This window comes from Vulpes lagopus, chromosome 5 (genome assembly GCF_018345385.1).
Source record: "Vulpes lagopus strain Blue_001 chromosome 5, ASM1834538v1, whole genome shotgun sequence".
NCBI classification, from domain to species: Eukaryota; Metazoa; Chordata; class Mammalia; order Carnivora; family Canidae; genus Vulpes; species Vulpes lagopus.
In genome coordinates this window covers 119297981-119325955 of record NC_054828.1, presented here as the reverse complement: position 1 = coordinate 119325955, position 27975 = coordinate 119297981, and the positions used below count along the sequence as shown (strand labels likewise).

At 42.2% G+C, this 27975-nt stretch overlaps 1 long non-coding RNA gene across 1 annotated transcript; it reads right to left on the bottom strand.

Moving 5' to 3' along the window:
* Positions 1–7331: 7331 nt before the first annotated feature.
* On the bottom strand, positions 7332–14541 carry LOC121492104. Its single transcript, XR_005988110.1, has 3 exons — positions 14331–14541; positions 7974–8006; positions 7332–7459 (listed from the first exon to the last, which is right to left on the bottom strand). It is a non-coding gene; the product is annotated as an uncharacterized LOC121492104 (long non-coding RNA).
* Between the last annotated feature and the right edge of the window lie 13434 nt (positions 14542–27975).

The window sequence follows — 27975 nt, the reverse complement described above, 5'->3', positions numbered from 1 at the left end:
TTAGAAAAATGTTGCTCAGGAATGTAGGCAGTTCGCTGAGAAGTGTCCAGATCTCCTGGACCATGTGGAAACAGAGAAATGGCCATCCTTATCAAATTTCCATTGCTAAAACCATAATGGTAGAAACACAAGTCTAATTTCATTTGAAGGGAAACATTTTCAACCCTCAAGAGAATGACTGGTTTTAGATTCTGGGTTCTGTTTCAGGGAGGCATTTTTGTTTTCTTATTGCCTCCCTTCTGTTCTATGGAGGTCAGTTCCATTTCAAAGAGAATAGTATTTAAGGTTGGTTTGCTGTATGGCAAGGGATTTGCATGCCACCTCATCACGAAGGTATTTATCTTTCTGAGTAAAGTGAAAAAATAAAATGATACCAAATTATGCTTGCCAAAGAAAGCTTAAAAATCCAAATGAAGGGTCAGACATATATGATTGCTATAATCTACAGGTTTCCCTCAATCCAGTATAGAGAGAGAGACAGAGAAAGACAGATGCCAAGTGGTAAATTTTCAAGTTCCCAATCTTAGGCTTTTAAAATTAAGTTCAGAGAATTAACAGTTTAATGTAGGGAAGTTAATTTTATTGCTATTATTCATAACATCCTCCTTCCCTTTGTTTTTCTCAGGTTTATCAATTGGTCTACTTTTATGTTATCTTTCCAGATGAATAGAGGGTACAAAAATCACACCAGCAATCATTTTGAATAACAAGCTTGGACATCAGACCTCAAAAGAAAATAAGAATGCAAGGACACACGTGTGCACAGACGCTCACACAGCGTTTTTCAACATGAAGGTATAAAGGTATGTACGGAGGAGTGAAAAGGATTCATGAACACTGACAGAATTAAGAAAGCTGCTGAGGCAGTTTCTTTGGCTCAAGTAAAGTTTGAGATTATTTTTTGGCAAGAATTACATCTTTAGGGATGCTAAGAAAACAATATGATAGCTACAGAAAGAATTAACCCTTCCATTGCTTCAGAAACCTTCTTTGAGCTGTGGACCCATTTGGCACGTCACAGGATTAAGAATGGGGTGGGGGGTGGGCACCGCAGAGGTGAGGAAACCACTCTCACTAATCAGTGTGGAGCAAGGCACCATGTGAAGTCACCAGTGTAAATAAAGCCCCATGATGACCAAGTACAGCAGGGACAAGCAGTGACGTTCATTGTTCTCTCTCTACCTAAAATGGAAACCACTCAGATACAGATGGGGGAAGCCAACTGGATAGGAAGAGCAGTGGGGAAAAAAAGTTGGTGACAGGCTATGATGTAAATAGACTTGCTGAAAAATCATTTTGTCTTAGTCTTAAAGACTGGTTAGTTCTAGCATATTGAAATTTTTATAACTCCAATGTGCAACCAAGAAGCAGTTCTGCATGTAATCTCGTCTTAATAATAGCTGCTAAGGGACTGTTCGATGAAAATTATGAATAAAAAAGGTACAGCTTCAGAAACAGCTGGTAGGAGGGATTGAACAAAACCATTTCCTACCCGTTCCCTTCAACAGTGGCTTCACACAAACTGAGGTCATCACATTATTCTGCTATGTTTCTTCATCTCTTTTTCCTGAGAGAATTATAAGAATAAGATCAGTATACTCAAAAGAGTAAATGGGAGTCTTTTTTCCACGAAGTTATAAGTGGTCCTTTACATATTAGCTATTGGGGTAGTTAGTGGTCACAAAAGTTGGTAGCGAAAGAAAGGCTAGTAAATCACTTCCTGCAAAACTTCCTAGGGTATCAGACAAGCCCTGGGAAACTATTTACTCTGAGATAAAACACACATGATTGGGAAGTGCTATCCATAGAACAAGTATTAAATTGTGGAGGTACTGATATTAGTTGAATATCGGTGAGAAAAGTATGCTATTATAGCTATTCGTTTGCATTTTCATGAAATGCAGCTAGAATTTTATATTTATTTTATTCTCGTATTTTCCTAATACAGTCCAATCAGAGTTAAAAAGAAATCTGTGGCATTTCCTACTCCTTTCCAGCAGTGGAAAGTCGTGTATATAAAAATCAATTAACATTTTTTCAAAACCAAATCAACCATCCAATAATCAACTGTCTTACACTGAGCAGTTACTACAAGCCAGGCAGAGTGTCAAGCATTTGCATATGTTATTTCATGTAATACTCACAAAAATACAATGAAACCGTCTCATTTTACAGATAAGAAAATTCAAGTTTGGCCAAGTGGTTTAATCAAGGATTCACAGCTGCTGACTGCAGTGCGGAGGTAAGAACCAAAGTCTCTGAGGGCCAGTTCCTCCTACCAGCTAAAACTGCACTCAGGGCGCCAAGCCTCAATGTTACATCCCTAGAGTTAGAGATTCATGAAGTCCTTGCTATCATATATATGATGAGAATAGAGGAGAATTGGTATTTGGTTTTAGGTGTTCTTACCTACTATAACCAAAATTTGCCAATTTTTAATACTCATGTGGATTCTTTATACTGTTCTATTTTATTTACTGGTTCATGAAAGCTCAGTCTTAGCACTGCTGATCCAAGGAGCACATAGTGTTCTAAATAATAAGAGTTAGGCACTATGGTAGGCTGCAAAAATAGCTAAAATCCTCCATTCCTCTCTGTATCCATGTTACTTTGACGTTACAGTGAGACTTTGAAATCCTCCCACTGAAGGATGGAGGTTATTTCCCCTCCCACATGAATCAGCTGGGTCTTATGGCTTGGCCATACAATGCTATGGAAATAATTGATATGCCAGTTCCCAGTTTAGATCTCAAGAGACCTTGATTACTTCTGCTGTGTCTCCTAGAACCTACGACCACCATATGAACAAGCCCAGGCTAGCTAGCCTACAGGAGAAGAGAAACGATGTGCCCAGATGTCTCTATTACCCACAACAACCAATATCCAGTTAACCCCCAGAAGCAGAATCATCCCGCATACATATGAGTGAGCCCAGCCAAAATCGCCAACCCACAGGATCATCAGTTAAATAAATGGCTGTTGCTTTAAGCCTCTAAGTTTGGGGCTGGTTTGTTCCACTGGAAGGCTTAACTGATACAGGCATATTTATAAGCATTAGATAGAAATTGGAACAGATATTAGAAAATCTTATCACTCATCAGAACTCTGAAACCAATCTTGGAATAATTCCTTAGCATATACATTCCTTGCAATCATCTTTTCCGATCTTATTTTAAAGTTGAAGCAATTTAGATGCACGCTGTTGTGAGAATTATGCAAGCTCACACATCTAATTATTGATAGAAAGTATGTCTAGGAACCTCAAGCAATAGAACTATTTCTCCACATGCCCTTAGTGCACTAAAGTTACCTTTGTTCATCTATCTATCATTACTGAGTGGTGTTTTTTTGACACTGTGCATGGCACCATCAATGATCTCTGTGGAGCGAATGAGGCTCTAGGAGATGTGTTTTGATGACCCAATGAAGGGAACAGAACGCTCCTCATGGGCCAAGCTGACCCCATTTTAAATTAGAAATATTTTCAATAGAAAAAAAAGAAATATTTTCAATGCTTGTCAGTCAACTGGAGTAGCTTGGAGCTGGAGGACCCCAATCAAGTGTATGGGTCCTAGTCCTCTCTGTGCTTATTATGGCCCTAGAACAAATTCCTTTCCCACTCAGCCATTCAGATTCCTCATCTATGAGGTAAGGGGGCTGGACGCTGAACTTTACGGCCCTCACCATTCCAACAGCATCTTGAGCCCTTAATCTGGTCACTGAAGGCTTGGAAATGAGGCCCAAAAGATAAATGCATGAAAACTCTCTGGAGACAGAAAACCTGGTATCTACTTTAGTCGAATTTAACCTGCTGCTTTTCTGAAATCCAAACAAAAGGGAATTTGGTTTACAGGTGTTATTGTTATGGGTTATTGTAGGTTATTCTTCTAGAAATAAGATTTCTACAGCTTTTTTCACTAAGGTTGCTTTTGTGCACACTACGATCGTGATTTTCCATGGTCGGTCATTAAATGTATTCTGTGACTTGAGTTAAAGTATATTCAAGGATCCACATGAAAATAAAACCAGGCACATTGCAACCTCTATTGTGATATTTATCACTGATGGCGCTCACATGACTGCAGAGCTCCATAAAACTCTGGAGGGGTTACCTTCACTTAATGGCGTCCTTCCCTTTCACTCACCAGCCACTTCTTATTGCAAACAGCTGCTTGGAAACGAAAAAACATTTTGTATTTCCAAGGGACATTGTTGGCTCTCAAAGTACTTTACTCATTTTATTTAACAAATGTTTAAGTTTAATCAAATTTCTAATTCCAAAAATGAGCCGATCTTGCATTTTGAATCGCTAGCTCATGAGACCTGTGCATTTAAAATAGTATAAAAGGAATCACATTCGAGAGCCAAAAAAAAAAAAAAAAAAAAAAAGTGCAGTCTGTGGCTTCTATGGCTTTAGCTTCCTCCTGTGATGTTTCTGTCACCCCCTTGGACCAGCTGGCTTCTGCCCATGCATTGATTCTGAGGGGACCAACGACCTGGCCTATAATGAAGGCTTCCCTGAATTCTGATAGAAAGCCCATTTCAAATAATTTAGGGAAACTGCATCGGCACCAAAGTAAGGGAGGAAAACAAGCATAATATAAACTTTATTAGCACTCTTTATAATGAAATAAACTAGGCTTACACTTCTTTTGCAGGGGAAAATGATGAACACAAAAAACATACCGTATTTTTACTTACTAACGTGCACTTGTAAAATGCATGGCATGCTGTTTTACAGGCAGTAGCATATAAAATACTTTTTCCAGATGTGGATTCATAATTCTCTAAAGACTATAATAGTTATCATAAGATTTATGGAGGATAATTATTAATCACATTTTTTTCTTTTAGAGATCTGTTTAGTAAGATGAAAGAGAACTTTAAAACGTCATTTTAACCAAATGTAGATGGCATAATATCAAGTTACTCCTTTTGTTCAAATTATTTTTAATGACTTTATTTGTTTTATGGCCTCCACAAGTCAGTACCAACTTGGTGGTAATGATCTATTCAGGAAATCTCTTAAGATTTTAAAAGTAAAATAGCATGGAGCTATTTTAAAAATTAAATGAACTGAACTGTGTGACTGTGTGAGTTGATTAGTGTTCATTTATTTGAGGGACATGGGAGCTACTAAAGCTTATTTTTTATAAGATTTGGAGGAGACAAATCTTGTGAAAACCGTGGCACACTGAACATTCAGGCAGCTTCCTCAATAGAACCTCAGAAACCCACGTGTGTCTGAAGTGCTACAAGTAACACATTGTTAAATAAAACACACATTTCAAACACGGATCCCTTTAATCTGGCTTAGATTATTAAAAACACAGCTGTGTTAAATCCTTATTGAGTACCTGAGTCACGTGATAAGCACAAAAGTCCAAGAGACCCTCCTTTTGTCATCAATTTATTTGAAGTAAGTTCTGCCTAAAGCTTAACACTGCCAAAGGAAAGAAAGGTAACTCTGAAGTTGAAGGGAACTCATCAGTCCTAAAATAACTCTCCTCTCACACACCATCTCACTGCTCTCCAACTCACTGCTCCCCTGGCAGGGGTGCTTACACGATGGGTGTAGACCATTACTGAATGAATAGTCAGCATATAGATCACCTTCCTTGTTCCATCCAGACTCTTACAACAGCCACCAGACTTTCTTCACCTCTAATATACGTATAATAACACTTAGTTTGCAAGTTATCATAAGTGTTATAATCAAATGATGAGTACAAGTCATCTATAGCCCAGCACATAGTCAGTATTCAACAAATAGGAGCTATTCTAATTATCATGTATGTAAGCATATGAGAAGTTTGTCTTTATTCTGGAAGAGTAATATAGTCAAATAGTATTTATTGACAAATGTGAAAATAAAAGCTGCAAAATTATTATGAAACAGAAACCTTTTGAGTCACTACCACGTAAAATCCAGTATTCTGGGCTTGGTAAGGAACAAGCAAATACATGAAGGGGGAGGGATCTATGTTCCAAAGTGTTGAAAATTTCAGCAGTATTTTAAAGTGCCAGGAATATGAGACCCTGAGATCAGATACAGACCTGGGTGGTAAGCAGCAATTACCACATGAAGGGAATGGGCAGTGACTCCTGAAACTCAAGAAAGGGTTGAGAATGGATGGGTAGGCTATGAAGACTTCACCCAGGATGAACCTGAGTATAAGAAGGTAAGAAGTATAAAGGAAGGAACTCAGGGGCAGCCGATATTTAAGTGAATCAGGTAATAGGTGTAGCCGAACAGCTTGAGCAGTGAAGTGATGATGCCAGAAGAATTGGCTCTAAGTAACTGAAAACCAGGCTCAGTTTCTGTGTGGAGACACCAGGCCATCCTGAAACTCTCTGAGAGTATGAAGGAAGGCTGAGGCTAATATCGGTATCAGTCCCTAAAGGAGGAGACGTGCTACATCTGATGAAGATTAGTATCCCCAGGGGAACTTCCTTTCCCATGAGAAAGGAACTCCCCTCTCCTGCACAAAGCAGCCTGTCAAGAACACAGCCCTCCAGCTACGCCTCATGTACCCCTCCACTGCAACAGTCTCTGTGGTCCTGGCAATTCCCTCTCCACTCATCTGCCTGCCACACAGAACTGTGAGCTCCTAGAGGATGGGAACTACTTTCTCTCCGCTTCTCCAAGATCAGGGAACGAGTTGTAGTCTGAGAATGTCTGATGAATGGTCTTATTCTTGGCTGAAAGTCCAGTGGTAATGGTGATTGTCAAAAGAAGATGTTTATATACAAGGTTTTCATCCAGGCAGAAAGTGCCACATGGAAAGAGGAAAAGAATGTAGGAATAAAGGGAGCACTAAAGTCCACCTGGGATGCAGATTAAAGCATTCCCTTGCACCTCTTTAGTTAGTCTAAGGGTGCAACCTGGAAATGCACATGCTGGGGACACTTCTTAACCAGGAGCCAGCTGACCACAGTGACCTATTCAATATCAAACCAGACTCCATCTTGTTCCTTTGTCCTCCAGAGGAGAGACCAGGCAGGACCAGATCATGAGCAACAAAGTGTCTTGAGCACCCTACCCAAGAGCCCATTGCCCTGAGAGTGCGCACAGGCTTGACCTCTGCCTGAACCTTACAGTCCACAAAGCAACATCCTTGGACCATGGAGAAACATGCTCTCCTACTTGGTCAGCTGTCACTGATCTGGAAAGCAAATGAGTGCTCTGTCCACATGAGACAAGAGACCCTCCCTTACCAGAGGGAGTGGGGCTGGAAGATAATCTGAGTGTCACCTTGGCAGTATACATGTAGTTACTCTTCCCTACAAGCTCTCCCCTAGATCTTGTCTAATCTACTTACCTGGAGGGCACTGTCCAAAGTATAGGGGAGATGCTTCAGAACAAATTCCACATCTCTTCTAAGCCATGGCTCCTCCTTTCTTTATAAATGCTTCTTAGTTGAACAAGGAACACAAACCAGAGGTTAACAGATGCGCCCTGCAAAAAAAAGCCATGTGGGGAGCAATAAAGAGAGCCTCATGGGATAAGAGAAAAATACACCCGCTTTGTAGTCAATGTAACCAGACTACATGGCCCAGAATACATGCATCATAGAATTTCAGAGATTATAGAGCAAAGATTGGGTGGATCTTCTCTGAGGAGACAGCATGCCAGTCTTTTCTAGAGCAAAATAGCCACGGAAGGAAACCACTGTACATATGTCTCCTTGTTCTAAGCTGGGGCCAGATCATGGCTCTCAGAGAAGTTTACATTAGATAATGGGTAAAGATAGGGTTTTTCAAAGGATTTTATTTATTTATTCATGAGAGACACAGAGAAAGAGAGAGAGGCAGAGACACAGGCAGAAGGATAAGCAGGCTCCATGCAGGGTGCCTGATGGGGGACTCAATCCCCGGTCTCCAGGCCCATGCCCTAGGCCGAAGGTGGGGCTAAACTGCTGAGCCACCCGGGCTGCCCAAGATAGTTTTGAATAAATAGCATGTGGACTCACCGTCCCTTCACCAGCTTCCTTCATGTCTGGTTCCTCGGGGAAAAGATAGTTCACACATTTATATGACAGTTGGTCTCAGGCAGTATTCTTACTGTTTTGCATAGAATAATGCAATTAGCTCACAACCACCCTATGAGTTTACACTATTCTCACCCCCATTGTTATAAACCCAAGTACTATGAAAGTTGACAGACACCCTAGTAGGGAAGGTAGAGTCTCAAAGGGTGTTTTATCTTCTATCAGCAAATGCTTTTCAGGACCCCAGTGTCTATAAAAAGAAAAGCTCAACTATAAAAAGATGAGTCTCAACTCATCTCTGTTGAAATCCAGATAGTCTGTAAAGTTCGAGAGAATAAGTGGCATTTAACTCATTAGTCTGCACCTAACACCACTGTATATTCTCTTCAGCAGCTTAAAGAACAGAAGTGAGAGCAAAGGTGGGAACTCAGGACATAAATTTACCATCTGCAGTGAAATGAAATCTGATCCAAGGAGTTTCCACTTTGAAGTCTTCCTGAATCTGTGTGGGTTACAGGTCTGAACATATCACCAGCTTTGACAGGTGGCTTTATTTTTCATTTCAAAGAGGGAAAAAGAAAGGCAAGGAGACCGAGGGAACACATGCACAGTGGAGCTTTGAACATTGCCCTCCGAGTGCTCACAGATGCACTTCCCTAAGTTCAGGTTGCATGTTCAAGAGACCAAAAGAAGTTGGGCTCTTGTGCCTCCCAGACTTTTCGTTCCCTGGTCAGAACTCTGTGAAAGCAGCTGCTCACCAGCTTCCTCCCTGCTTGGAGTGCCCACCCTTCTCCTCAGCTCCTGCTTGGGCTGAAAACCTTGCCCACACTTGAGCCAATGCTCCGGGGGCTGGGCATCTGTAAGGTGATGCCAGCAGGCAAGAGAGAGCTCCAGTGGAGAAGTAGCACTTGTCATTTCCTAGCAAATGACAGCATTTCGGAAGGCTTAAACTCGGCTGCCCTTCAAAATCATTCAGCCCATAGCCTGCTGGTTACAACACTGAGCCTGTCTAACCAATTACCTTTAATATCCTGAGCAAGGCAGAACATAGAGGACTGAATATGGCCAATAGCTCACTCTGGGTGTAAGGTCACCAACGTGTGATTTAAATCCTACCTCCCTCCAAAAGGATTACCTGTTACTTATTCATAAAAATAAAAAAAAAAAATGCAGCAAAGCAGAGCCTGAGTGTTTCCCAGTGTAAATTCAGGCAAGCCCATGCATGTCCTGGCCTGCCACAAGCCTCCACCATGAGGTCCCCAGGAATCCCCTGAAAAAGCCAGTGCTGACCATCACCACATCCTGCACCATGAGAACCCCTTACACTATGGGGAACAAGAGGTCCCACTCCACTGGGTGGGAGAAGGACATTCTTCAGGAAGAATGGGTCTGGTGTGTGAAATCAGATCACTCTCATGGCCTTGTAGGGAAGATGACACTCGGGTTCTCTTCCAGCCAAGCCCGCTCTAGGCCAGCTATGCATTCTCAGGGGAAGGACAGAGGGAGTGGGCCTCTTCAACAGCTGTGAGGTCAGACCCCCCTGTACGAGACTGGGAGCATCCAGCAGCATAACTCAGGGGTGTCCTGAACTGAGTGCTTGGAGGACAGGATTTGGCTTTGTATCTTTAATAAGTGACATTTGTTTGACATTTATTTCTGATTACAAAAGTAATACATGCTCATTACAGAAAAACTGGAGAACACGGAGAAGCATGAGGAGGAAAACAAAAGTCCACCATAATCCCACACTTCTGGGCCTTGTGTTTTATTTAGTCAAATCTTTCTTTTAGATTGTCAATATACTTATCAGAAATAAAAATATTATTTTGTAACCTGCCCTTTTGTAACATTGCAAGAACCCTTTCCCCCCTGATGATGTATGCTTCCACAACAGGGGATGTCTAAGATCCCTGTGTGTACCTGCCATAATTTGCTGGGACCCCTTGTTGACTATCGGTTTGACCATCTATCATTTTTTATATTATAAATAACACTGAAAGGGACATCTTGTATTTACAACTTCATGTACATCCCGGATTTTATCCTTAGAATACAATTTTGAAATCCAACCATGGGAATAGAGTGTTTGCATTTCTTATTTTCAAGATTTTTGTTGCATACTCTAATTTTAAACTGACTGACAAATCCACTTAGAATTGCTCAGTTAATGTCCTTGGCTTCCTGGAGACTGGAGGTGACTCTGTGTCCCAGGGTTTGGATGGAAGTACTTCAGGGTACTCTTGGAGTCTTACTGCTGTCATGAAGAGTGGGGTTTAATTAATGTGTGATGTCATCACCCAGGGCAGTCCCTTATCTCATAATTGACCTTCTGAAATGTTCTTCTCTACTTGGTAGTACTGCAAAGCATGGATTTGAAGGTTGAAAAAGGCCCGGATTTGGATCTCTGCTTCCCTTATTATTTTGTGACCTTGGGCAAATTGCTTCATCTCTTTTAGTTTCCTCTTAGACTTCTTGTTTAGTGCTGTGACTACCCACTAAGCACAACCATCCCAAATCCTGCCCCACATTTGAAGTTTATGCTGAATGCCTTATCTTATGATTGAGATCAAAGCTGAAAACTTTGGGTTGTATGCTATCAAGATATAAGAAAAATTTACTGTATCAGGATTTGCTGGGTATCAATAAGTGAAACAGTGATTGGGAGTCAAAGGGAGTTATAGAAACTAAGTACCTTAGAAATCAACTAGCCACACTCTCCCATGCAGCTTTGCAATGTGAGAAGACAAGCTGGAGAGAGGTGAGCATCAGCCCTATTTGTGAATATCCATTATCAGTCCCTACACTCTAGCTTTTTTCTAATGGCCTTCTTCACCAATATTACATACTCTCCAAAGCAACAGAAGGAAACAGGAAAGTAAATGGCACTTCCCATAGAACTTTTATCATAGAAGGATTTGTGATATTTGACCTGCCAAAGGTCTTATGGGAAATAGTGGGAAAGTGCGAACTATCCCCAGGGCAGGAGGGATGCAGCTATCATTGGCTACAACTGGCTTGCTATGGGCCCTATCCTGCAACCAAGACAAGTTAAAATCCAAGGGAGCCGGGTTTCCAATAATAAAAGGTGAGTATGAGCTAGAGATCTACTCCTGGGTATCTGTTGCCTCAACTTAATCACTGAGCACTACAGGTGTGTGTGTCCTGGGAATTCAAAAATGATGGGGTTCTTGAACTTTGTGAACAATCATAAATCCCTCTGAGAAAATGTTGAATCTATGTCCCTATATCTTTGTATTCTTTAAATACAAAGGAATTGTTGCAAATATACAGGGGATTCATGAAAAACCCATCCTATAAATCCAAGATAAAAACGCAATGCAAAGTTAGAACAAGAAGGAATTATCAGGTGCTGGGGTAGATGTAGCACAATTGGGCTCTCAGTTTTAAGCACATCGACTGCTAAAAACAAAGGGGAAGCACATTTGTTTAATAATGGTTACTAACCACAAAACCAAAGCATTTGTTTTTTTTTTTTTTTTTTAAATTAACTTTTATTGGTGTTTAATTTACCAACATACAGAAAAACACCCAGTGCTCATCCCGTCAAGTGTCCACCTCAGTGCCCGTCACCCATTCCCCTCCAACACCCGCCCTCCTCCCCTTCCACCACCCCTAGTTCGTTTCCCCGAGTTAGGAGTCTTTATGTTCTGTCTCCCTTCCTGATATTTCCCAACATTTCTTTTCCCTTCCTTTATATTCCCTTTCACTATTATTCATATTCCCCAAATGAATGAGAACATACACTGTTTGTCCTTCTCCGATTGACTTATTTCACTCAGCATAATACCCTCCAGTTCCATCCACGTTGAAGCAAATGGTGGGTATTTGTCGTTTCTAATTGCTGAGTAATATTCCATTGTATACATAAACCACATCTTCTTTATCCATTCATCTTTCGATGGACACCGAGGCTCCTTCCACAGTTTGGCTATTGTGGCCATTGCTGATAGAAACATCGGGGTGCAGGTGTCCCGACGTTTCATTGCATCTGAATCTTTGGGGTAAATCCCCAACAGTGCAATTGCTGGGTCGTAGGGCAGGTCTATTTTTAACTCTTTGAGGAACCTCCACACAGTTTTCCAGAGTGGCTGCACCAGTTCACATTCCCACCAACAGTGTAAGAGGGTTCCCTTTTCTCCGCATCCTCTCCAACATTTGTTGTTTCCTGCCTTGTTAATTTTCCCCATTCTCACTGGTGTGAGGTGGTATCTCATTGTGGTTTTGAAACCAAAGCATTTGAATCCATCTTTAGAGACATATTTATTTCTAAACTTAAATTTAAGGAAAAAATGATCACGTGGATCTTGACAGAATACATCCCAAAGTCTTCAGCTTTGATTTCTTTTGAGCATAAAAATACACTCTATGAAAATGAGAGAACACCCCTCCAATGATCTGATTAACTACTTTTCAAGAATAACTGGAGATTCATGGTGCCCATAACCCCTTCCCTCTGGTGAAGAAGAATCATGTGGCTCATATTTGTTAAAAATCTCTTTCTAAAGATGAAATAAGGTGAAATCAGAGATGGAGACAAATCATAAGAGACTCAACTCTAGGAAGCAAACTGAGGGTCACTAAAGGGGAGGTAGGTGGGGTGATGGGATAATTGTGTGATGTGCATTAACGAGGGCATATGATATAATGAGCGCTAGGTGTTATATGCAATTGGTGAATCACTAAGTTCTACCCCTGAAACTAATAATGCACTCTATGTTAATTAAAATGAATTTAAATAAAAAATAAAACTAAAAAATAAAAGAATTGTATAATTTCAGCCCTATTTTATAAACAAATGCAAGAAAAATCAATCATGAAAAATGAAGATTCATTTATTAACTGAATCTGACCAGGCAACTGTAAAATAAATGATTTGGAAAAAGAAATCCATTTCCTAGAACCATGGGCTAGGGCATGCCTCAAGGGCCCATATACTCATCCATTCATCCATTTACAACTTTTTCCTAAAGGCTATTCTATTCCAGAAGTTGGATTAAGGCACTGGCCAACAGGAACTGATAGATTACAGATGAGAGAATGATATATGACCAGAAAAAAGCAAATTGATGCGCTGTAACCATATTCACCTGTGAATCTCTGTATGCCTGCGATGTGGAAGTGAGTTCCTCCATCCTGTGTGTAACACTATTGCCTTCATGCCAGGCAGAAGCTAGTTAGGGTCAGGGCCTAGGCTGTGTCTACGTTACCTACAGTTCTGACGGTGCCACTGGGTGTTCAGTGAGTACTTGCTAAGAGAGGGGTTCACATCTTCTCCTGTGCCATTAGGTCTTTCCCTAAACCTATGGATAGGTTAGACAGTACTGTCTGACCCCTTCTGGAGCCTGGCTCATAGCCCTTCCCTTAGTCCAAACCTGCTCCTCCTCGTGGAGCTAAGATGACATTTCTTTCCCAAGCCTCTCAGAGCCCCATGTGGCTCTTGGTTCACCAGCTGTGCTCATGCATCCAGCTCCCAGCTAGAAGCAAGAGAAAGGCAGCAAAGTGTGTCCTTCTTTTTCACTTTCAGCTTCAAAATAGAGTTTTAAAATAAATACTGAAAGAGGGGCACGTGGGTGGCCCAGTCAGGTAAGTATCTGATCATTGATTTCAGCTCAGGTCATGATCTCAAGGTTGTGAGATCGAGCCCCACATTGGGCTCCGAGCTCAACATGGAGCCTGCTTAAGATTCTTCCTCTCCCTTTCCCTCTGCCCTCCCCACTCTTTAAAAAAAATTTTTAATTAAAATAAATATTGAAATTACCAACTTAAAATAACATAAGGTAAATACTGAACTCACTAAATTAATAAGATAAAAACCTGATTCTGTTAATGTAGTTCCTTGTTCCTATTTTAAAGGAAAAAGTCCAAATCCTTCATTTTGGGCACTCATACCATAGCTAAAATTCCGGAGAAACTTAGGAAAGAAAGGCACAATATTTAGTATAATTATTCCTAAAACCAAGCCTGTAGGAAGAACATCTTTGTGACATAGAGTGGTGACATAGAGTGGTGTAAGAAGAGCTCAGCTAAGGGAACTGGAAAAAATGAGTTATGTCAGGAGACAGTCTGGTCCAGCAGGGACTGGGTATCAATAAGTGAAACAGTGATTGGGAGTCAAAGGGAGTTATAGAAACTAAGTACCTTAGTACTGCCAGCCTGCACACGACAGCAGCTCACATCTACGGAGAGTCCTCCAAGACTCTGCAATCCGAGTGTTACACACCTAGTCTCATGGAGTCCTCAGGAGCAACCCTATGAGTCATTGTTATTATTCCCTTTCTACAAATGAGGAAATGGGAGACCAGAGGCTAACTTAAGTACCTGTAGGTGATAGATCTGGGATTAAAATCCAAATTTTGGAGTGCCTGGGTGGCTCAGTCGGTCAAGCATCCAATCTTGGTTTCAGCTCAGGTAGAGATCTCAGCTCATGAAATCAAGCTCCATGTCAACAGGGAGTCTGCTTCAGATTCTCTTTCTCTCTCTCTCTCAAATAAATAAATAAAATCTTTAAAAAAAAAATCAAAGTCTCTCTGATTCCATCACTCAAGACCTTGCCATATTTAGCTACTCTATTATATTTAACTATATTTAACTATTGCTTTTTTTAAGCATAGGACCAGATCCTTTTATTTCTATAGTCCATTCCCAATATAATGTGCTGGATCTACCACAAAGCATGTTGTGGTTGTGGTTATTAATGCTGTCATTGTACTTAATGAAAAAGGTAAAAAAAACAATCATTACTTTTGATAAAAACTAACGTGTTTATGACATTTTGTAAGTATAGTATTAATTGATTCAGCAACTCTTTGAGGTTGACATGTCCTGTTTTATAGATAGGCAAACCAATTTCAGAGAGTTTGATGACCTGTACATTTGTCAACCCATCAGCATTAGGCAGACCCAGCACTAGCATGACCCTGAGAGTCACACCACCCCAAATGTTGTGCCCTAGGCATCTTGCTTGCCACACCCTAGGCTCTGCCCTGAGCCCAGCCTCTACCTAAATTCAATTCTCCTGGTTGTGCAGATTATATTGCTTTCCATCATCTTGTAAGATATTGGTGTTTCCTATCCACTGGAAAAGATTGGCATAGTAAATTAACCATGAGTAAGGAAACTTGAACACAAATGCAGCCAGAATTCTAAGACTCTTGGTGAGATGCAGCTTATTCTTGGGCCCTTAGGCTGGAAGCTTCCTGGGGACACCACCTGTGAATCATTTATCTCTGTACCTCCAACTTTGGCCTTTGGCTTGATGCACAATGTATACTGTGATGTTGAATGAACGAATCAAGAAACACTTCTGAGTTTGGAGTTCTTGATGATCTTCTTGTGCTTCTAGTGCTTCCTCTTTCAACTTGTTCTTGGCATTTAGAGAAGATAGAAAGAACTCCAGGGAACCTTGGTGAGCCCCAAATCAAGTAGGAGGTAAGAAGGTCTGTATGGTACAAGCTCCCACTCCCAGCCTCGCTCTGACCTTCTTGTCTCCCTGCTTTTTGCTGACTCAGGTCCCTGACCCCAGAAGCTTCCCTCTGTCCCCTTGAGGATTTTTTACAGTTATAGGAAGCCATTCACCTCCACTTCCCTATCCCAGATTATTCACTGGTATAACTGAGCCCTTTTCATCTGCAATCCAGGGGGTGCCACCCCTTTGGAGAATGCTAAGATCCAATTTTATATAAAGAAGGGCTTCTTTTATTTCTTCCTTCTATTTTAGGGAGAAAGAGAAGCAAGATTGATCCCAGTTTTCAACATGGATTGAAAATGGAGTTTTGCCAATTTTCTATGTTTTACCCTGTAGCTCTCTGCCAGCCAAGGTAGGAGAACAAGCAGCCTGTGTTCCTGGAGCATTTTTCTGAGAACAGGAAAATGTCAGTGATTTGGATAATTGAATGTCTGGATTAGAATTTACCTATGCCACATCTTTGAATAAAAAGGGTTTTGATTAAATAATATCAGCAAAGCAAACAGGATGATAAAGTAGAATTTCTGTCTGATTCAATGAAAAAACTATTTATATTGATCGCATACATAAGTAATGTTAATTGTGATCCAATTCAATCTCCTTATTAAAACATATCCCATAAGGCCCTCTACTAATCAGGAAACATTTATTAGTCGAGTTTGGGTATATAACTGGCTTTCTTGGGTTTTGTTAGTTTTGACATTTCAGAGTTCAGTTTCCCTCTTGTCAGAGACTGTTCGCATCTATGAGGTTTCACCAGGGTTTTACCTGGGGCAAGTTCTCATGGGAAGGGCCTGTCGGAGAATTATTTGTCAGGACCAACCTTGGCCTGAGAAATGTGATGAAACTGCCTGGCTCTCTGGGTGTCAGGGGTGGGCACGCCATGGACTGTGAAAAGGGATGGAATGTAGACAGAAAGGTCTTTGGACAGAATTCCAACAGCAGATGAATCTCTACTCTGGTTTTGCAACCTTCGGTAGCATTGAGATCTTTCAGCATACTGCTTTATGCGATAAAATTTTGAAAAGAGGTGAAGAAATTGGACTGTGTTGCAATGATTCCAACTGTGCCCAAATATCTTGTAAACAAGAAGAGATTTCGAGTGCAGAATGACATCGCTTTCAGGGTCTTCCAGGGCAAGACGGTGCTGAAGGAAGTAGTTGACAAGGATCAGAGGGAGTCTGATGAGGGTCCTTCCCCTTCCTGGACCAAGGAGCACTGCCAACCATTTGTGGGCACCCTGACTCCCTTTACAAAACAAGCCAGGCCTCAGAGCTAGAAGGTTCTCCAGATGTTACATGGGCAACACCATTACAATTGTCTGAAATAGAAACATCTGCCTGACAAGACACCCCAATTCCTTGAAGAGACCAAAAGAAAGTTAGTCCTACCAGATGGTGACAACTCAAGTTTTCGAACGCTTCAGCTAAAGGAATTTGTATTACTGCACTCTGCTTCCTCTGGCCTGGCTCTATGTGTTTACAGAGAAAACATCCACACATGACATCAAAATCAATTATACATCTTCATGCATCACAGATGGAATCCTACCATGGTTTTCCAAATAACTAGCCTCTGAGTGCCTTGTGGACTCTTCTCTCCTCTCCTCCTCCCACCCCCTGTATACACACATACACACATACACACACAGATTTGTGTTGTCCCAGCTCCTCTTCCAAACCTTCCTGGACCATGCCCACCACAGTGGTCTCTTTCCACCTGAATTTCCCAGGAACTCATTATTCTCTCTGCCAGAGATTCTTCTCAAAAGTGGAAAGCTCTTAAGCAAGCACTTCACTATCTTTCACAATGTCTTCCACTGAACTGGCACTTAGTTCTGGTTTTCTGGTTGACTGAATAATTTCAGGGTAGTAAATATACACAGAGAAGCTACTCCTCCTTCTCTGTCATCTCTACATGTACCCCCCTCCCATAAGTCTTCTAGACTCCAGTGATCCCTGCCCGGTGAGTTGTGTGGTTGGGAATTAGAGGTATTCCTTCCCAGTTCCCTTGATGTAAACTAATGAGGTTGGGCTTCTAGTCTGTAAGAACCTTTTCCAGTGTAACCTGACAGATTTATGTGATACATGACTTTTCAAAGAGTCACCCAGTTAGTTCCTCAGGCAGCAGCTTCATGATTTAATTTTCAAGGAAAGAAATTAAGCTTTTTTTAGTCTCATTAGTCTTTGTGTCTTGTCTTTATCTTGATTATACAAGCTCCTTTCTGCCCCAGGAAAAATGTAAAATACTGTTCTCAGCATAAGAATCACTCACCCCTGCTCTGACCCCTTCTGCAGGGATTCATCCTTGGCCCAGTACGTAGCACCATATCTCCCCACCCAAGTCTTCTGCCCCTCTGTCCTCCCCTGATCTTCCACCAGCCCTGCTGGCCATACTGGCATCTGAGTGATGAAGGCTCTGAGCACTTTTCCTCCTGAACAGGCCCTGTTGCCTGCTCCCCTAGATTCTCTCAAGATCATTGCCTTTCACTTGAAAGTTTTGTTGTTGTTGCTATTTGTTTGTTTGTGTTGCCTATTTTCAGAACTCTTCCACTTTCCTCTGTATGACTCTCAGGTTGAGATGACCACAGGGGCTTTCCAGGCCTCTATGTTCCACTCACCTACAACCCAAATAACCAGATGTGAATTGTATTTGCATCTTCCCTCCCCAATAAAATTTCCTTCCACGTGAGAGCCAGAAAGTCAGCAGGAGAGTCGGCTAGAACCCCATCAATGTAGCCAAGACGCCTAGAAGCCTCCAGAGGGGCACAACACCTGCCCAGACACACCTGCCCAGCTCCTACCCCAGGCCATCGAAATGCTCCCATGAGTGGTCACAGCCCCCTTGTGCTATCAAATCCAGTATGAAGAGTATATACCACGCTTCCTGGAATATAGCTCTCAGAAAGTCGAAAATATATTGCAATCATGTGGCAGTCCCCATGCACTGGGAACTGGCACATAGCTGTGAGTAGCAAATTTTGTTGAACAAATGAATGAATGAATAGCCATTTTGGCCATGCTTCTTCCTCCACATACAGATTTCTCATTTCCTCTACCTTACAAGCCCTTCAAACTCATGCCCTATATACCATGACTAGCTTCTTGTCCTCCTCCCCTCCTACCACCAACCTATTCTCACTGCCTACTATAATAATATTTGTGAACTACAAGTTACCCCTCTGGGGTTTAAGCTAAGCAATACCAAGTCTTTTGCCTTTCTTCACAAAACTTGCCTTTTGACCATTATCTTCCTTCTACTTGGACTCTCTCCAAATGGTCCGCCTCCCCTCTGAGTTGTAAAGCTGAGAAAGAGGTTAGGTTTATGAAGCCAAACCATTAGGTTTTATCTACTCAGATGGGAGCCTTGGAGAGTTTGGTTTCCAGCTCTCAGAGGGTATAATAAGTTTCAATTAGCCAGAATGACAAAATTACCCCAAAAGCAGCCACTTCTTCTATGCACTGGCCATCACTGCAGTGAGGTGTGAACACTGCCCATCATCTTATGAGCGATCAGAGGAGGCCTGTGACACCATGAGACTGTCTTTACAATCAAGGTGGGAATTAACTGGCAAGAGCATGATGATCCAGGATACCATTGTGGTCTCAGCACTTCCACTGGGAGGCTTATCATCCTCTTCTGTTTACCAAGGTCTTTTAAAAATTATTATTATTATTAAACACCTAGGATTGTGGGGTTCATGAGCTGCATGATAGGAAGGCTTAAGCTCAAGTTGTCTAAGTTGCTTTTGGAAGAGGATCAAAACCCAAGCTGAAGCTCCTTCCCGCCTGACTCACAAGGCCATTGTTATTATATTTAGCTTTGGATAAACTTTCCTATGGAAGGTGATTGCTCACAGCAGTTCATTTTAAACGTGCAGGCTTAGATCTGGCTTCATGTGTGAGCGCAGGCCTGTCATCGTACATTCCAGGTCACTCTCCGAAATGAATTTGTCTTTCCTCAATGTTTCTCAGAGCCGGGGAGCAGACATTCCTTCGGCTCTGCATTAATCCAATTACTAAACACCTGCAGACGTGTAATAACAGTTTGGGTGCCAAGAGCCTTAGAAATGGTTTTAGAGCCGAATGTAATCTGCTGTCCTGCTATCAGGAGTCACGTTACACACCTGCCAAGATCCAAGCCAAAAACATAACACTCACGGTTCTTACTCCAGGCAGGAATGTTCGGTGCACATTACGGAGACAAAGTGACAGGCATTTTAACTTGACTGCCACGGAGCCCATTAAACATCTTGAACTTCTTAGTAATTATATTCAAAGTCATTTTAGTACTAAAATATTTATAAGAAATGTATGACAAAACAGGGTTTTTCTTCCAGGGATGGTTACAGCAAAGCCTTTCCCCGTCAAATAGAATTCAGTGAGCATGATGAGTCAGGCTGATCCTCTGTGCTTCAGAGGATGTCAGAGGTGGCTTCTTATAGATCATCTCCAGGATGCCCATGGCCACAAGGAAGCCTGAAATGAGACAATAAACCCATCCCACACATGCACTCTACCTCACTGCAAAGCTTCCAAATAATTTAGATATTCAGAGACCAAAGAGCCCTGGTGTTCCCAAAGATCCTGAGCTCAAGCCTAAAACCAGGGACACTTGGAAAGCCACACCAACACTCTTCTCCAAACACAGTCACCTCCAAAGGAAATGCAAGAAGACTTTGGAGGATTCTTTCAGAACAAATCACATAAGCCTTGATTGAGAAGTAATTGTTCATTTGCTCTTTTGAGCCAATTTTGAGGAAATTCTATTGCTGCCTATGGGAAGAGTTAAATAAACATTCACAGACAGCCCTTAAGTTCTGTTTCTCACAAGACACAAATTTCTCTACAAGCAGAGCTTCCATATTATCTAATTGTCACCAACCTGAGCTCTTAAAGGATGAGGACAGTATCTCCCTGTGTCTGTGCCCTCAGGACTTTGTGGGGCCTCAAATACAGTGGGCCCTTTGGAGATGTCTGCCGAATGAATTCTCAAGTCAAGGGTCACTTCCTGTGACACACCATCCTGGGCTGAGCACACATCCAACTGACTGTGAGGATATCCTTTCCCTCCCCTTGGTCACTTAGTCTGCATAACAACAACAATAACAACAACCAACAATGCTGGAAACATGAGTGGCCAGGACATAAGAGAGTAGTAAGTGTCCTGGGGAAGGAGGCATAAAAACGTGTATCCTTTACACAGTCTCCCTGAGCTACCCACCCTTGCCTTTGAACAAACCTCACCCTGAACCAAGATTTCCAAGGCCCCTCAGACAGCCTGCCACTTTCCATAGCAGAGCACTCAGAGTCCATACCCCTTGGCAGGCACTCCAGCAGCAGTAAAACATGACATGGGATTGATCTCTGCATGGGTGTGAGACTTGCTCTTCCAAGGCCAGGAAGTGGCATCATGTTTCCCACCTCCATTAGGTTTTCTCCCACTTGGTACCCCAGGTCCAGGTGCTCAGCAAATAGAACAGTTTAACATTTACTCTCCTTGGATTTTCTTTCTGAAAAAAAAAAAAAGTGCATAGCTTAGAGGCCACAGCTAACTTGGTTTCCAGCTGTAGTCCAAGTACTTGCTGGCCAAAGTGTGGCCCAGGGACCAGCAGCCTTGGCATCACCTGGGAGCTTGTTAAAAGTCCAGAACCTGAAGCCCCATTACTAAACCCCCTGAGAAAGCACCTGCATTTTAGCAAGATCCTCAGGAGATTCAAACGGATAGAAGACTGGGGAGTCTAGTTAAGGTATAACCCCCTCTTTTTTCAACACAACCACTGCAGAGCCTTGAGATTTCTCTATTTCTGGAAGAGGAGGTCTCAAAGCAGAGTGAGTTGTGTGTGCAATGCATTCCCTGTAATGGGGAAACACACTGATGATCCAAGACGCCTGAGCGGAAGAGAAGAGAAGGCAAACAACAGCATCACCATGTGCCGGAGAGGACGATGCTCAGTGTCCAGAAAGAGCGAGCACGGAGCCAGAGCCAAGGCGGCCAGAAGCTGGCTTCAGAGCAGCATTCCCGGGCTGGGGCTCCATCTGCCAGCCCCTCCCGCGCAGCCCTGCGTTCCCAGCCCACATGTAACCTTCAGCCCCAGCCCAGAGCAGTCAGCGTGACAGTAATAATAGTAGTCACAAGAAAATGCAACCTCGATCATGCTAACAACTTCTGAAAAGTAAAATGCTCAGGATATGATTTCAATTAAAACTCACATTGTCTGACTTGTCTCTCTGCATAGCAAAAGTTCACCTCCTCTTGCCCTCTTACCCCCTCTTTCCAAAACTAAGGCAGACAAGAGGAGCTGTGGCAATGCTTGCTCTCACCTTGAGGTGCAAGGTTCTGCGTGCCCCGCATCACTTCTCCATGCTCTGGTCTGCTGGTCCCCCACTGCAAAAAAGAAAAAAGGAAAAAAGGTCTTCATGCTCATCTCGCCTCAAACAAATCCCAAGGATTGTGAGTAGAACCCAAGTCCTCTCCCTCCCTCTCTCCTCTTTCTCTCTACTCTTTCTCTCTGTCTTTCCCTCCTTCCTTTCCTCTCTCTTTCTCTCTCTCTCTCTCTCTCTCTCTCTCTCTCTCTCTCTCGGTTTATTCATAAAGCATTCTGAACTTAAAAGGAAACTGTTTTTGCACAAATGGAAAAAGCCTAAATCCTTTGCCAGGGCTTGTCTCCTGCATCAGTTCTGATCACCTAGCAGGTGAGTGCAGACACCGAGGGGATGGGGAAACACTGATCTAAGTCAGTCAATCCTGGCGCATAATTTCCCCAAGGAATCAGAACTGCTGTCCTGCTAGGGATCTCTAATGCCTCCTTTCAACAAGATGCTAAGCAGAATACAACAAATAAGGCTGGCATCAAAGACATTCGGTTATGTGTAAACAGTCAAACTTACGCTTCCTAAGAAATTTCTGAACTAATGCAGCAAATATTTGTTGAGTGTTTGACCCTCTTTCTGGATCTTCTTCCCACCTTTTCTTACTCGAGTAATGCCTGTTCACAATGCTTTAAAATTAGCTCAAATGTTATCTATACCTAAACTTTTCCAAATCTCTCCACATTTCCCAAATGCCCTCCCATTCTGCTTGGGGCAAGTCTCCTCCTTTGATGGGGGTTTTCAGGAAAAACAAAATTAGCAATTGTTGCTCAGATGGTATCCGTCTATTACTTTGGGGGGGAATTAACTATGACTTTGAAATTCAAATGAAGTAATTTCTGTAATAATATCATATATATGTTCCTGATAAACCTCACATTTTGTAAAACCACATATTAAAAGCAGCAGGCCTTGGGGGAGAAAAAGGTTAAGGGCAGACCACTCAAAACATCTGAAATTTTAACCAGAACACTAACAAAAATAGTAACAATTAGTAATACAAATAATAGAATAGTGAAATCACCACTGGCATTTGCTCCTAGCATCAAAACCACTTCATCCTTTGCATCTTTAATTCCTTTAATTTAATTTCTAATTGAATTCCTTTCATTCCTGTTTTTGAGACATAGGTCCCCAGGGGTATTTGTATCTATGAGAGATCAGCTTCACCAAAATGCAATTTATGATCCAAGGTGTAAACCTTCATCTGTTGATTTTTTTTTTAACACTAAGGGAAATGTATCTGCAGCTTTCTCATTTGCAAAGAGAGCTTTCCCAAATATTTTAAAACAGAAGAAAGTGCACTGGTACTAAAAGTCATCATATAGGCCACTTCTTGCTCTAAAGTAAACTATCATGAAGGATTTTCAGCTTCTTTTTTGAGGTCATTATCCATCACAAAGGCATTCTTTTTTACTTGAGAACAAGTTTGCTTTCCTTTGTTTGAACATTAAAACATTACAAATCACCATTATACTGATGCCACTTTGCTTATTGAAGAAACACATTATAGCAGAATGGACTGTATAGATATTTGCAACTAAGACTATATGAATGTTTCAAGTATCAGTCATGTGGTGGACAGAATATTGTCCCTTAAACAGCAGAAGGGCCTTGACTTTGCAGACTTGATTAGGGATATTAAGAGGGAGGGAGGCGGGTGAGGGATGGGCTAGGTGGGTGGTAGGTATCAGGAGGGCACTTGTGACCAGCACTGGGTGTTATACGTTAAGTGATGAGCCACTGAATTCTACTGAAAGTGATATCTCAGTGTATGTTAGTTAACTAGAATTTAAATAAAAATTTGAAGAAAAAAAAAAAAAGATGGGAAGATTCTCTTGGATTATCTAGCTGGGTTTAACATAAACACAAGGGTCCTTAGAAGAGAGAGACAGGAGGAGTGCCAGAGTCTGAGTCAGATATGATGACAGCAGCTGCTGCTGGAGTGGTGTGGGGCCATAAACCAAGGGACACAGGCAGCTCTAGCAGCTGGAAAAGCCCAAGAAACAGATTCTTCTCTAGGGCCTCCAAGGGAACACAGCTCTGCTGATCCACTTTAGACTTCTGACCTCCAGAACCATAAGAGAATAAATTTGTGGTGTTTTAAGCCACTACAGTCCTGGTAATCTGTCACAGCAATGATAGGAAACTAGTACAAATGGTCAAACCAGCACAGTAAGGTCAACATGTGTCATTATGGCTTCATCCATCTCCTTCACCATGACCATCTCCCCATTTGTTCAACTGGGGAGCCATGATAAAACTTTTACTGTGGGCAGACCACATCAAGAGTTTTGCCACTATTGTTTCATAGCAGGTGCTCATTGACCCAAAGATTGAGACAACAAAGTGATGAAAATAATCAAACAGGTCTTTGTTAAATATTTGATGTAACCTGAATAAATTCTTATACTTACTTTATGAAGCCCCTAAGTTAAATAACTCTTTAGAGGAGTGCACTGAGTAATATTTAGACCAAGGACTTCAGCTATTGACTTCAAGGTCTTGGAATTAATTCTGTATGTAATAGGTGTAAGGGGCTTGAACTCTAGCCATTTCAGTCTAGGAGAACTACTTCTTACCCTTGTAAAAGTGCATTGCTTTGCCCAAGAAGACTGCAAAGCAGGCACAAGCTGCAGGTTCATCCCCAGCCGGAGTTAGCAAGAAGACCACATGTGGTCAGCCAGAAGCAGGGTCAGGGACCCAACCTCACCTCCTTACACCAAGCTAAGCCTTTTCTTCCCAGGAATAGAAGCAAGCAGCTTGCAGAAGTATGTAAAATGCAACACACACCACAAAATACCATTCTCAGACTAACTCCACCAACTTTCTGTTGAATTTAATTTCAATGAACAAAGAGAAGAGATGGTCAGAGGCCTTCCACATCTCCTCTAGTGATTCTGCCTGAGGTGAGAGGGCACAGCATTCTCAGACTGCCCCCAGGAGTATTTTGGGGTGGAACTCCCTCTGCTATCACTATCACTCTTTCCAGTTAAAGCATCAGGCTCACAGCATTGCCTTTCAAGATGGGACAGAAAAGCCTCAATGCTTCATTTCTCCTGTGCTTATTCCATACCTTTCCAGATCAAAAATAGACTTCATGAAGTGATGTAATCAATAAGCATTCCACAAACACACAATGCAGCCCTGGGGGTTTTATGCAAAGTCCAAATAGAAACATGATTTGGGCTGATTTGATAGATCTGCTTTCTGGTTGGCAGAGCTCAAAATACATATCCTGTTCCCATATCACCCCAATTTCTTACTATCCTTGCTCCCCTCTCACTTCCTAATACTTTCAGATTAGTCTAAGAGGGAACTTCAATTCTTTCCTCAAAGGTAGGAAAAGTGAGTTCTTTTCTCCTGGGACTCAGAAGCTCCCACTCATGTCACCAATTCACTAGGTCGCACAGTGTTACATTGTGGCTCCCTGAAGAACATAGAATGTGGTGGACTATCTGCAAAGGTGGTGCTTAATATCCCTTCCCATTCATGCAAGCTCACACCACTCCCCCTATGAAGAAGTAGAGTCTGCTTCTTCTCTAAATGCCAGGGTGCCCTGTGATTTGGTTTGGCCCATACTTTAGCTGGCCAGGCAGCTTCCACCTTGCATTTCTTGGAGGACAGCCTCCCTATGAAGATGCTCAGGCTGACAGATGAATGGTAAGACAGCAAATGGAGAAAGAATGGTTGTCTGGAGGACAATTAAGGTTCCCAGCCCAAGCCACCTGATACAGAGAGAGACAACTCCACCAAACCCCACCTACACCAAAGAGCAAATAAATGATGGTGGTTGATTAGCCATTACACTGAGGGGTGATTTATTATGTTGCAACAGAAAACTGAAACAGGAAATCTGGAGTGAGTGAGGGCTAAAATCCCTTCTTGTCCTAAAATCCTTTGTTTTTCATTTCAAAACAAAGTACTCATCTGAAAGTGCCAGAACTAAGATGTGATTAGTTGAGAGGACATTATTTCAAGAGGCATCCCCTTACCTCCACCCCAGACAGACTCTACAATTCTCACACTTGGCCATAATGGAGTTCAAAGGCTGAGCCAGTTTCCAAGCTTTGGCCCTTGGCATCTTAGCAGGGCAAGGAGATGGGTATCCTAAGCCTAGATGCCCAGAGCCCCTGACAGGGAAAAGAAGAAAGGAATAAAACTATTACAGAAAAATTGGGTGGGTAACTGAACAAGGATTATGCTATAATAACAATGAGGATTGGATTTCATAAAATCCTCAGTTCATAAGTTCATGGCTGGAAACAAGGTCCCCTCTGGAGCACTGAGTTCAGCAGTCTTGAAAAAGCCAGCACAACATTTACATCTCTGCTTTCTCCACTCTGGTAGGAAGACCTGGTTTGTAACCACAGCCCAGGCTGACAATTGAGAAAACACAAAACGTGGCCCAGTGATGTGGAAAAGTAGCTGCCCACCAGGTGTGACTTAGAAATGCCATGCAAAGAAAGGAAGCAGAGAGTGCGAGCTATCCTAGGTGCTTAGAATAGAGGGGAAAAGGGGGGAAGCAGATCATGGGGAAAAATAAAAACAAAATGAGCCTTGACAAAAAGAGGCCATAAGGGCGTTCCAGAAAACAACTCCTAGCACACGTTTACATCCCGTGATTCCAGCGTTTAATGATGTCAGAGGTTGTTTCATAGGTTACCTGGCAGAGGTGGAGAGCCTGGGATTTGGATAATAACAACCACATTGCTCAGCTTCTCCTCACCAGACAGGCAGAGCCTAGCCGCCAAGGAGTCCCCTGGGAGCAGCCTCTGCTCCAAGAGGCAAATGAGCACCCCACCGTCACTCGGATCTGCAACTGAGCACATGATCTCAGTGTGTAGTGGAGGCCCTGGTTCCTGCTTCAGGATAAACTCACAGAACAGGACAAACGTCCAGAACTGAGAACCCACCAGGAGACTCAGGCAGTAGCCAGATTTTGTTTGCTGTATGAACTGGGGCACAGCCCTTCCCTTCTCTGGGTCTCCATTCTCTCTTTGTAAGATGAGATAGTTGGACAAAATGATGTCTTAAAAAAAAAAAAAAAAGAAGATGATGATGATGAGCAGCAGAGGCTCCGCACTGACCAGGGAGCCTGCTGTGGGGCTCGATCCGAGGACCCTGGGAACATGACCTGAACCAAAGGCAGATGCTTAGCCAACTGAGCCACCTGGGTATGTCCAGAATGATGTCTTAAGAACTTTCTTAACTCTACAGTTCAATTTTTAAAAATCATTTCCTATATTTCTCTCTTTCTGAAAACTAACATGAATTTGCCTGCAGTAAATTTCTATTCACTCCCTGAGTGGCCGGGGGAGGGGGGCGGGGGTGTGCTCATCTCCCTTGATTCCCCTGTGAACATTCGAACAACACAGAGTACAAAATGCCTGTCCTCCAAGGCAAGGCTGTGATAATCTAAATACAGAGGTTAGGCATTCACAGAGGGCTTCATCTAATGAATACATGCTATATTAGTTCTTTTTTTTATTAAAGCTTTTTGGTCAGACACTGTAGCCAGAACACTTTCTGTTTGGGGCCCAGGAGGTATTTTTTATTGAGAGGTTCTTTGTGGTAGATATAAAGGAATAATTCAATGTTATAAACATCCTAGAAACACTTGAAAAGAAGGAACCTTCTCTATAAGGACACAAAGTAGATCAAGGGGATCCCTGGATGGCTCAGCGGTTTAGTGCCTGCCTTTGGCCCAGGTTGTGGTCCTGGAGTCTCGGGATCGAGTCCCACATCAGGCCCCTGCATGGAGCCTGCATCTCTCCCTGCCTGTGTCTCTGCCTCTCTGTGTGTGTGTGTGTGTGTGTGTGTGTGTGTGTGTGTGTGTGTGTGTGTGTGTGTGTATCTCATGAATAAATAAATAAAATCTTTAAAAAAACAAACAAACAAACAAAAAAAGTAGATCAATAATGTAGAAATTCAACCTTTTTATTTCGTCCAGATTTCTTGGTTCTTCTTGTGTCCATTTCTTTCAGGTTTTATATTGCCTACTTAAACTATTATTACACACTGATGGTGCTATGTTGACATCTAGTACTGTTGTTTTCCCTCAGATTTCTAAGTTTTAGCAGTACCTAAAACTGCTAACATAGTGGATGCTATGTATTTGTAACAA